Source organism: Anguilla rostrata, chromosome 3, assembly GCF_018555375.3.
Source record: "Anguilla rostrata isolate EN2019 chromosome 3, ASM1855537v3, whole genome shotgun sequence".
NCBI lineage: Eukaryota > Metazoa > Chordata > Actinopteri > Anguilliformes > Anguillidae > Anguilla > Anguilla rostrata.
The window spans coordinates 35,708,594-35,720,305 of NC_057935.1; the positions used below are offsets into that span (position 1 = coordinate 35,708,594).

Consider the following 11,712-nt stretch of genomic DNA (forward strand, 5'->3'; position numbering starts at 1 on the left):
CTTAATACCACATTCTGTTTATTGCTGGTAAGTAACCTTGATGACACTGTCTACAAAGCAAGATGAAATTCATGGGTTCCCCCAAAAATCTTGTAAACAGTTGCATTTACTTCTCAATAGTGAAGCAATAATGTCCTTGAGTAATTCTTGGGGAGCAGCCAGATGAATTTAAATACTGAAACTATGAATAAGTTTTGATGTCTTCCTCTTCCCCTTTTCTGTATCTGGCCCAGATGAGTGGCCTGTGCACTTTTTCAACTGTCCTTGTCGGACAAAAATGAGCTTTGACTTTTGCAGACCAGAGTACAGTAATGTTATTGACAAAACAGAAAGAAAACATGTGTCTCTTTTGTAATTGACAGGTTTTCAGTGGAGATGGAGATGAACTATATCTGTCATTGCATGGTTTGGAAACAGACAGTAAATCCACAACTTAATTATGTTTCCATGTCTATTTTTAGCACGTTTCTAGTCAAACTGAATGATTCATCTAGCAAAGAAATCTGTGCTCAGTAAAAAAAAAACCTACTTACCTACTTGTGAAACTGAACAAATGTTAATGGCATGACACCGATTATATAAAACTAACAGTCTGGAACCTTAGTTTAGTTTAGTTTAGTTTAGTTGTTTATTTAACAGGGGCCATGCACAACACAACCGTTGGGCCAGAGTTAGCTATATAGCTAATTTACATCTGCGGTCTCTGGGCAGGAAGATATTAAAAACAATACAGTACAATACAAACAATACAATACAAACAATTAACCTAAAGGAATCCAATACGTTTTAAACAGAATTCAGAAGTGGTTGGAAACCTCGCAAATTTCATTCAATATAACTATTGTAAATATAAAGTTCTACAGGTACATGTGGGGAAATAAAAACATAAGGCAAGGCTACTTTATGGGAGGAACAAAACTGGAATGTTAATTTGAAAAAGACTTGGGAGTAATAGTACTGTAGATCAAAGTTCTGGGCGTTGTGCTGTATCAGTAAAAAATGTTAAACAGGATGTTTGGATATATAGCCAAAAGTATACAGTAAATCCAAAGAGGTTATACTTATGTTATATAATACCTTTGTCAGACCACGCATGTGTGCAGTTCTGGGGACCATACCACAAGAAAGATATAGAGGCTCTGGAAAGGGAATTAACAAAGTAGAACAAGGGGACATAAATGGAAATTAGCAAAAGGTACATTTTCACACAGACACCAGGAAGAGTAGTCGCTGTGTGGAACAGCTTGCCTGGTCTTGTAGTAGAAGCAGACACTTGGGGGGCTTTCAAGATCTGGCTTGATACAGGTGCTGGATACTATCTAGTTTATGGGTAAACGGTGAGCACTATAGGTACCCTTTTGTGCTAGGAAAATGGTGAGCATTGTTGGACTGAGTGGCCTTTTCTCATCATGTTATGTTTTGTTATATTTTATTCTGTTATGTACAGATAAAACAGCAGATCTTATAATCATATAGTATAATAGAACATGTATTAAAAAGTTTTATGCATTTTGATATGACAAATGTTCAACCATATGATTGGGGGGGGGGGGGGGGCATTTTGCTGGCATTGTTTGGGGCAACGAAGGGTCACTACAAATAAATACAATGTTATTCACCTTCATCCTATGATGAAACATTTCTATCCTGATGGGAGTGGTCCCTTCCAGGATGACAATGCCCCCATCCACAGGAGGGGTCACTAAATGGTTTGATGAGTACGAAAATTATGTGAATCATATGCAGTGGCCTTCGTAGTCACGAGATCTCAAACCAGTTGAATACCTATGGGAGATTTTGGACTGATGTGCTAATCTATGCCAAGGCGCATTGAAGCTGTTCTGGTGGCTTGTGGTGGCCCAACACCTTACTAAGACACTTTATGTTGTTTTTTCCTTTAATTTGTCACCCGTCTCTATAAATAATGGGAAATGTCAAGATAATACATCATTAGATACTAACGAAGCCATTTTACACAGTTCAGAAGTGGAAATGTGGCACTGCAGTCTGCGGGAATGGAACAGTCATTTCTGTTTCCTGGTGACAGTGTGTGGGCTGATCCCCACCCCCAGACCTTCTTTCTCATCTCCATCAGCCTCACAAAACACATTACTATGCAAAGTATCTTCAATTCAGTTGTGTTCACTAGGCATATACTGTATATATCATACTTCTGGCATGTTCTGAGGTGCTTTTAATGCATTTAATTGGTTTGTGGTGTTAGGCCCAAGTCTTACAGAACACCTTACATTGAAGTTCCTTGTGTAGATTCATAATGTAGTTATAGAAGACTTGTCACGCATTATTTACTGTACAGCCACACAAGAATATCTATGCATCACAGCCCAAAGAATGCCAATGTATTCATAATACATTTACAAACAATCCAATAAAGCTTACATAATAGTGATAGTATACTGTAGCTGTGGTTAGTTCGTGGATGTTTCATGCAAATGGTAATACTGAGTACTAATAAATTGTAGCTGTGAGATGTTGGAGGACTGAAATTTGAATCAGAAATGTGGATTGTTCCCATAGTAACCTCCATTGGCCAGTGCTGTCATGGTTCTGGGGTGTAGTGGCCTTGTGCTGCCACTAGAAGGCACCTGACCTTTGAGAATTTCTTTATGTGTTCCAGGTATCTGATTTCTCAATTATTTTCACCTGGGGAGGTGCCTTTATAAGCACTGCCAGAACACCCATCTGCGCTTCTGTGTAAAAAACCTCATTATCACAAAGCCGGTACGACATTGGTATAGGTGCTCGTTGGACGAATTACAGAATTGTGTTGTGGGTTGGTTCTGTGTCCTGGGTTAAGGCGATTCAGTCTCTTAGCGCTGTGTGCGCATTCTGACGCCTTAAGAGTATTCAAACTTTTCTTTTGAGCTCGTGTGAGCCGGTGGGTATTGGGACGTTGTCCCTGGTGTGTATTTTGTTTGCGTTTTTCTGAGCTGCGTCTCAGGTTTTTCTTTCGCTGAGTAAGTTTTGCGACTCAGTTGTCTATTTTCTTTTAAGACCAGTTTTGGGTTTGGTACCAGAGCCTCGCCTCTGTACCACTGGTCCTCTTCTTTTTTCGCCCTGGTTTTTACGGGTCGCTTTTGGTTTCACAAGCCAGTTTTACGGCTGGACAAGGTGGTCCTTCGGAGTGGCTTTTTACTCCGTGTTTTTTGGTTCTTGTTTTTGATCCTTTGTGTGCGGGAGTTACTCTCCCTAGGATCTTATTTGTTTTGTGTTTTACTTGTGGGTGTTCCCTTTCCCTTTCCCTTTGTCCTTCGGGACTTTGTGGCTAAACGCTTCCGGTAGCGTTAGCTTTTCGTTCCCCTATATTAGTCGCTTCTGGTTCTCCAACACCCCCACACCATTATAAGTGCAGACAGTATTTTGCATTAAAAACAATCTATAGCACTTCTATGCTTTGTGCATCAGTACTGTTTCAAAGTGTTTTTAACAAACAGCAGAAGTGACATCACTAGCCACGTTTACATGCAGAATATTTAATCATTCAAAATACATTAATTCCGACTGAAGATTCCAGATCAACTGTGAACATGCACGTTGATTTGACTTTGGTGTGCGTTTACATGTGCAAGCATGTAATCAGAAAAAACAGTTTTGACATGCGAAGAACCCCAAACTCCAGCCAACTTGATCTGAAGTTCGAGCATTAGGGATGGTGCCAAATACAAATACCATATTCAGCAATAACGCATTCCCCCCGAAAGTCTTCTCTTCTCGAATTTGGTCAATATGATTTGAATTCGGTCTTTTTTTCCCACCACTTTGATGTGATTGACTCAGAAGTCAGCACCAACTTTCAGAATTAGACATACACACACACACACACACCTGACGGGAAACAGTGTGTGAGAGTTTCCCTTATCTCTAGATAGGCCACAGCGATGCCATTGAGCTTGGGGACTTTAAAATTAAAATTACTCCAATGGCGTAAATGCTATACAGTGGTCTCTCGTTAATCGTGGGAGTTACGTTCTAAAAATAACCCGCAATAGGCAAAATCCGCGAAGTAGTCAGCTTTAATTTTTACAATTATTATAGATGTTTTAAGGCTGTAAAACCCCTCACTATACACTTTATACACTTTTCTCAGACAGGCATTAACATTTTCACACTTTTCTCTCTTGTTTAAACACTCTCAAAGTTCAAACCTTTGTAGAAAAATAAGTCCAGTATTATAGAATGAAACCAAAGATCAAAACCTGTTTTCAGGCCCAAACATTTGTTTGAGAAATAAAAATATAAACGTTTTCCTATAAATAATAATGATGGATTTTAGAACTAACAAATTTAATTTTAACGATCAACCTACGAGGTTGGACACATAAGAAATTATTAATAGTGACTCACGAGTATTTCACAGTTCCTCTGACCGCGCCTCTTCGTCCTGGCGCCGCTTCACTGTAGCGTCTCTTTCCACTGAAGGCCTCGGTGCAGGTGTCTTTTTCCGAGTGAAGAACATAGTTATGGGTAGTTGTTGGCGCTCTTTTTTCTTCTGGTCGAGAAGATTCTTATAAACAGACATGCCACCTTCGATTATGTTTGAGAACTGTAATGAACGAAACATCAAAGGGTCCCATTCTTGCGCAGCTCGCTGAAGTTCATTGGCCATTCTCACCATGGTTGCCAAGCGATCAAGTGTTAGTCCATCCTCCTCGTCTATATCAACACTTGCTTCCTCTTCATCCTCTTCTCCCTCGTCCTCGCTTGGTGGCTTTATCATCTCTGCCAGGTCTTCATCAGTCAGCGGTTGTGAGTGGGCATCAATCAGGGCATTCATGTCATCAGGAGTCATATCATTAAAGCCATCTCCCCCGAGCTGTTTAGCCAGATTCACAGCTGTATCTACCGCAGAGTGATGGATCTCATCAAGAGAGCATTCGGTAGGGTTGTGCACTGCCTCTGGCCACATTTTTCTCCAGCAGGCATTCAAAGTTTCAGTTTTCATCTCCTGAATGGCTCTCTGAATATTTTGGAGACATGATGCAATGGTGTATTCACGCCAGTAGTCCTTTAGTGAGAAATCTTGATCTGAGTCCATAGCCTGAACAAGATGTTGCAGGGTGTTGCGCGTATAGAGAGCCTTGAAAGCGCGGATGATGCCTTGGTCCATGGGCTGAATCAGCGATGTAGTGTTTGGCGGCAGAAATTCGATTTGCACACCATCATACGACAAATCATAAGCGTAGCCTCCGGCGTTGTCTACGAGCAGAAGCACTTTAAAGTCTAGTCCTTTTCCTCTCAAATAACGCTTGACCTCCGGGATGAAACACTCTTTGAACCAATTCAGATTGAGCGCTTTTGTCATCCAAGCCTTTGCGTTGTGCATCCAGTAAACGTAACGCATTCTTATTTTTGTTTTTTAGGGCTCTTGGATTTTTTGACCTATAAATAAGCCCCGGTTTTATCATAAAGCCCGCGGCATTTCCACACATAACCAGAGTCACGCGATCTTTTTGGGCCTTGAATCCTGGGGCTTTGGCTTCGTCCTGCATTATAAAGGTGCGAGAGGGCATTCGTTTCCAAAATAAGCCTGTCTCATCCATATTAAAAACTTGTTCAGGCTTATATCTCCCTTTCTCGATGATCGCTTTAAATTTGTTGTTCGCGTATGCCTCTGCTCCAGCGGTATCCGCAGAGGCGGCCTCTCCATGCAGTGAAACACTTTTAAGTCCAAAGCGTTTCTGAAATTTGTCAAACCAGCCCTGGCTGGCATTAACCCTCCTGTTCTGTTCATTTTTTAGGTACAGCAAAAATGTTCCCGGGTCAATCCCCATACAGGGGGGGTTTGCAAATACATGAAATGAACCATTTTCATTTAAAATGTTGATTACACTAATTAAGGCCAGTAGAAGAAGTTTCATACTGAAAAAATAATTTTAAGTATTTTTCCTAGATTTTCAAACTTTAAAAAGGGTCAATTTGACCCGCAACATAACAGGAGGGTTAAATGGGCTTGGTTCTGCGTGAAAAGCACTCGTCGATGGCCTGGGCCTTGATCCTCACTGTCATGGACGTCATCGCTGTCAGCAAAAGTTTCATAAAGCTTTTTAGCTTTTGTGCGGATAATGTTGGTATCCAGCGTAATGTTCTTTTTCCTGCAGTCACTGATCCACAAAGCTAAAGCAGACTCCATCTTTACGATGGTCTTGTTGCGGACAGTTACAACCCTTTTTGCATCCTTGTTGAAACTTATTGCTGCTGTCGTCCTTATGTTATTTTCCTCCTTCTTTATGTAACGAACCGAAGATTCATTTATTCCGTAATGGCGCCTTACAGCTGCGTAACTTCTACCTTCCTTTAGCATGTCCAGAAGTCCAACTTTTTGTGCGATGGTTAGTATCTTCCTCTGCCTTTTGGGTGCTACCGCAGGTGCCTTTGACGGTGCAAAACGTTTCGTCGACATTGTTGGGTTTGTTGGGGAGAAAACTTACAAACATACAGTACAGCACTTCAGAGTCACACTGCTAGCGATCAAAGATTTATGTAAATTTGACAAGCTGAACGCATTCTGTACTGTACAGGAGACACGGCACGGAGGAGATTGATTGACAATGGTCTACAGCCAATCAGGACCCAGAACACAATGCGCTAATCAGGACGCAGAACACAATGCGCTGTAAAAAAAAAGCATGCAAAATTGCACTAAAAAAATCTGCGAAACTGTGAGGCCGCGAAAGGTGAACCGCGTTATAGCGAGGGACCACTGTATACACTTCCTTCCATGACTTTCCTTAATATGTGGGCTTAAAATAACTATATTTTGAAAATATTAAAAATCAACTCAGTATACATTTACAGGCAGTTTTTGACATTTGCTTAACAAACCCCCCCCCCCCCCCCCACCCACCAGACAATGGACAACAGGTGCTTCTACCCAGGTGCTTCCACCCCAGCCCGCAGTTCAGCTGAAAGATCTTGGATAAGAATTTCCCAATCAAGCATTAACTAAACTAATTTTGCACATATAATCACAGAAAATGTATTCACTGTAATCATTTGATGAAGTTGATAAAGCCCATGGGGTGGGAATGAATAATTGTCGATGCTGCAGTTATAGAAATGATAGGCTTATAACTCTGCATAGTTAACGGCACCAACGTATTTTCAGGTTTTCATTGAAACTGAGACCTTGCATAAACTGAAAGGAGCAGTTACATGACAACTGCATGAAATGTAACTGATTTGTGTTTGTGCGGTCCCAGCAACCACCAAAGCTGTGAGTTCTCTGTGGAATTGATAAGAGTAGAGCGGTGCATAGGCTATGTAAAAGCGCACTCCAAGGAGAAGGGAGGAAAAGTGCTGAATTATTTTTGCCTGAAGAAATTACTTTTTTTTAAATATTGCACTTTGTATTTCTTTAACTCCTTTTTCCATTTTGTGTTTTGTCATGCACATTTTAGTGCTTTTCTCAGTGTTCCTGTAATATGACTCGCTACATCTGGCCTTAGCCTAAATAACAAAACCACTATAATTTAGAAATACAAATGTTGAAATTGATTCGGTTGTGTCCTTTATTTCAAGAAAATAGTTTTGCAATATATGATTTGGTAATATTTATGAAATTTGGTTGTTGCTGGAACAGAAATCGATGCTGTAATGCAGGATACGTCTAATGCGACAGTCCAGTATGGCGGTAATATGTATTAAAAAAGGTTGTTGGCTAATGACACACCCTGTACTAGATTATGTGGCTCTAAAATATCTGCCCCCAAATTTGTGTTTCCTCCAAGCAACTGCTACCAGTTCATGTGCAGGAGCATGTCTTCTCAAATTACAACTTGGGGAGGTTTGAGTAAGAGCATAATAGCTGAAGATGTACTCCACCCAGGGAAGCTTTTTGGTTTTTTCTTTAATTTATCCAAACTTATGCAAATCAAACATACAGGTAAAGTGGGGCTTCAGCAAAGGGGAGAAAAAAGTATTAACAAACAAAAAACAACAAAACATGTTAGCCTTACATTCTGTCTGCCTCATTTTGGACAGAAACTGTTTTGAGCGGTGGCAGAGCTGAATTCAGATATAATTATATAATTATTTTGTTTATAGTTGTTTTTGCGTGGTCTGTCGTGTTTATTTGAAGTGCATTTCTTACCCAATGCCATAAAAAATCAATATTATATAAACGTCTTCCATCATGTTGTGTGCTATGTTTTATCAATAAACTCAATATGTCCTTTTCTTGGCTTTTCTGTCAATTTACCATATTATAGTCTCCTAACATGAATCTACAATAAATAACAGAGAGGGCAATTTTGTACTGAAAAAATTATATGAAAAAAAAAGCAAAAATCAGAGGGCCCCCCAAAATGGGGAAACTAGTGTAACCAGTCCCACAGAACCACACAAGCATGGAGCATACACACGGTTTATTAAATACATGGACCACAATACTGTCACTGTAATTGTGCTGGTTTTTGTTGTCGTTGCTGTTGCTTTGCTGTCCGTGACCGTGTGCATACATCATCCCCGGTCTCACTTCAGGACAAATAAAGCACAAATAAACGTTAGAACTAATCATGTAACTGCCCACAGCTGCGATTGCCGGCCAGCTAAACCACACCCATCTCTCCGCCTGCAGCTGGCACCACAACCACGCTGCCCCCTCATAATAGATCCTATACCTCTCAGTGTTAAATAACATACAGAATTTTTTCCCCTTGCTTATCTCCTGTATTTACAATCAAAACTGAATTGAGTGAAAAATGAAATTTGTCTCTCCAACCACAGATATTAGTCTGTTGTAATCAAACTACAGTCATATCCAGAAAATAACTGTGGCACAGAAGGATTTTCAGACTGGTAGACTCAGCCCCTATTACCTAGCTAAAGATAGCTAGCTAGCCCAAATGAGCCGACTGGATTGGAATCTTATTTGACTGAATTGGAATCTTATTCTCCAGCCATAATTTGTTACTTTGTAAAATATAAGACCAACAGCAAATTCTCAACCCCTCTTCGTCAGGCAGTTAATGTTAATGCCAAACATAACTGAATTTAGTTACGTTACCGAACAGAGCCCAGCCAATTGGTTAGCATTAGGTTAGCCACAAAGGTGACCTTATCATTGGAGCACTAACCCAGCTGAAATCACACCACTGTAGTAGCCAATCCATACATGTCCTCTTTGTCTCCTTCTATTGGCCACATGCTTTTCAGATACAGCCCACAACGAAAAAAGGGTCACACCCAGAAACAACCTGAACACTTTAGAATAGTAAATACAGCCAGACAAGCAACTGGGCTGGTCAGAAGTGAAGACAGATTGCTAATACAAAGCACAAACCAATTGTTTTTCTATGTATACAAATATATCACAGAAGTAAAGCTGACATTACTTTCGATTCTAAATAATTACATATTATTAAACAAGTTTAAAACCACAACCGAATACACTACTGAATATGCTATAATGATTTAATACTACCACTAGGATGCTAGTTAAATAAACTGGATGAAATATGAAAAAACATTTTAACAATAAAAAGAAAAATGTAGAACCAAGGCATTCTTATAAAGTTAAAATAATAATACAAGGCTTGTTCATATTAGAACATTAAAAACTCCAACATGTTTCGGCCAAGCGTCGGTCTTCATCAGGGAACAAAGGGGAACAGATACCTACACAACCTGTATAAATAGAGTCTGTAGAAACAAAAACACCATAATAGAAGGTGTGGTCTTGAAGGAACCAATCCAAATATGGGCCGGTTCAGAGGCAGGAGGTAATTCACCTAGAAAAAGGTACAGCGGGGATGAGGCAGAGTATCTAGACAACACTTTACGTAGGTAATTAGACAACATATGGAAAGAAAATTGTCAAAAAAGCATAAACAGGCAATATAACAATCAGCATGCAATCACAAAAACTGCATAAAGTCCAATGAATCATTAACCCTTTAATTTAATTTAATTGAAGTATTCAATTGGAGGCTTCACTTCTGTGGCTTGTGGGAGACCGCCTTTCCATTGTGGGACAGGAAGAATGGTCCTACAGTTTTTCCACTCTAGTCCCTTGGCCCTTTTTGGTATTTCTTGAAGGGGAACTAAAAAACAAACAAATATCCTAAGCATGCTATGAAAATATCAATAAAATGCAATACATTAAGAATAGGTGAAAAATGGTTATCAATGCATTATACACCCTATCTTATACTGGTAATACCTGTTGCTGCAATTTCACCCATCTTCATCCTCAGGCTCATTCTCACCCTGTGTGTAAAATATAAGCATATGCTCTGCAGAGAGGACTCACAAAGTGCACTGTTATAGTAGACAATATAGTCTAATAGCCTGAACTTTATTACAACTAACACTATCAGATTTATCTAGGTTAATTTGTAGAGATAAAAATAAAATTATGATGCTTTTGAACAGTATATAAACCTAAATACACAATACCAAAAAATGTCATGGTGGAAATTCATAATGGTACGGTGTTACTTCAAGGCAACATTTGCATTTTAACAAATTTCCATTACTTAATTATCAAATAAAGTACATTAAACGATTAAAAATTAAACTTTACTCACCTATTATTGTGAATCCGATTTTTTCCAGATTGTAAAATGACACAAAAAGACGTTTTAAGACCAATTTTGTGGAGAGAGATGATGGAGCTGAACCATGTGGCAAAGGCTGCAGAAAAGGGATTCAAAATGGCCTCCAGAGAGTCACGTGACAAATTAAAACACTGCTATTGGTTTCCTTAGGGCCCTGCCTCTTTTTCAAAGTATTGCATCATAATTGAGGATGTAATGTGTGAGTGTAAAAGGCCAAAAATGGGTATGTTACCTAGAGGCAACACGATACCATAGAGGGTTAAGACCAGGATGTTTAGTGGCCCACAGTTTGTCAATCCAATAAGATTCTTTTTGGTTTAATAGCCTTTGGCAATCACCTCTTCTCATAGTGGATGGTACATGATCTAGTCCACTGGCAAGTTTTCCGGTTCCGCCACTGAGAGGACGACAGCTTAATTTTCAATCTCCCTGACAGTTTTGTGAAATAACTCAAAAAAAAAAACTTTAGTTTTGCCAATCCCAGTGAATATTTTGTCTAATAATGGAGAAAAGGGTTTGTGGTAGAAATTACCTTAATTTCCCCCGGTCGGTGAGAAGAGTCTAACAGAATTACACACAATATTCAATTCAGATACCTTTATTCGGCTGAATAGCAGAATCCACACAGCCCCACACGTCTGTATGAACAGGTGAAAAGTCATTCATTTTATACAGTTAAAAGTAGGTGAAAGGCGGGTTCTGGAATTTTCTGTCTCTCAAACTGCACGTAGTGCAATTTTTCAGCTCGTCTCTGATTGGTTAAAAACATTGGATTTCTGAGAAACGGGCTTGTTTAGATGTTCTGACTTCTTCAAGGCTATCATGTCACAGTGACTTAAAAACAATGGAGAAATACAGAGAGTTTTCTGGGGAAAATAGGAACACGCGTGGGAGGGGCTATGCACTCCCAATAATTCTCTGTTAGACAGAAAAGCAATTTAAAATGATTTCTTAAGGTTATATAAAAGCAAGTAAATATGTAAACTCATTTTTTCCCTTCCAGGTTACTACTAGAAGTAGGACAACCACGAACGTGATAGAAAACAAACCAGAATTGAGGCAAGGAAGCCGAAGCAGCTCTTCGGGCTCATACCCACATGGCGAGGATGGCCCCAAAGTTAGCCTGCAAAATATT

At 39.5% G+C, this 11,712-nt stretch overlaps 1 long non-coding RNA gene across 1 annotated transcript; it reads right to left on the reverse strand.

The window, feature by feature from the left end:
* Window positions 1-8,072: 8,072 nt before the first annotated feature.
* On the reverse strand, window positions 8,073-11,050 carry LOC135250723 (uncharacterized). The gene is made up of 3 exons (XR_010328990.1): window positions 10,548-11,050; window positions 10,181-10,227; window positions 8,073-10,061 (listed from the first exon to the last, which is right to left on the reverse strand). It is a non-coding gene; the product is annotated as an uncharacterized LOC135250723 (long non-coding RNA).
* Between the last annotated feature and the right edge of the window lie 662 nt (window positions 11,051-11,712).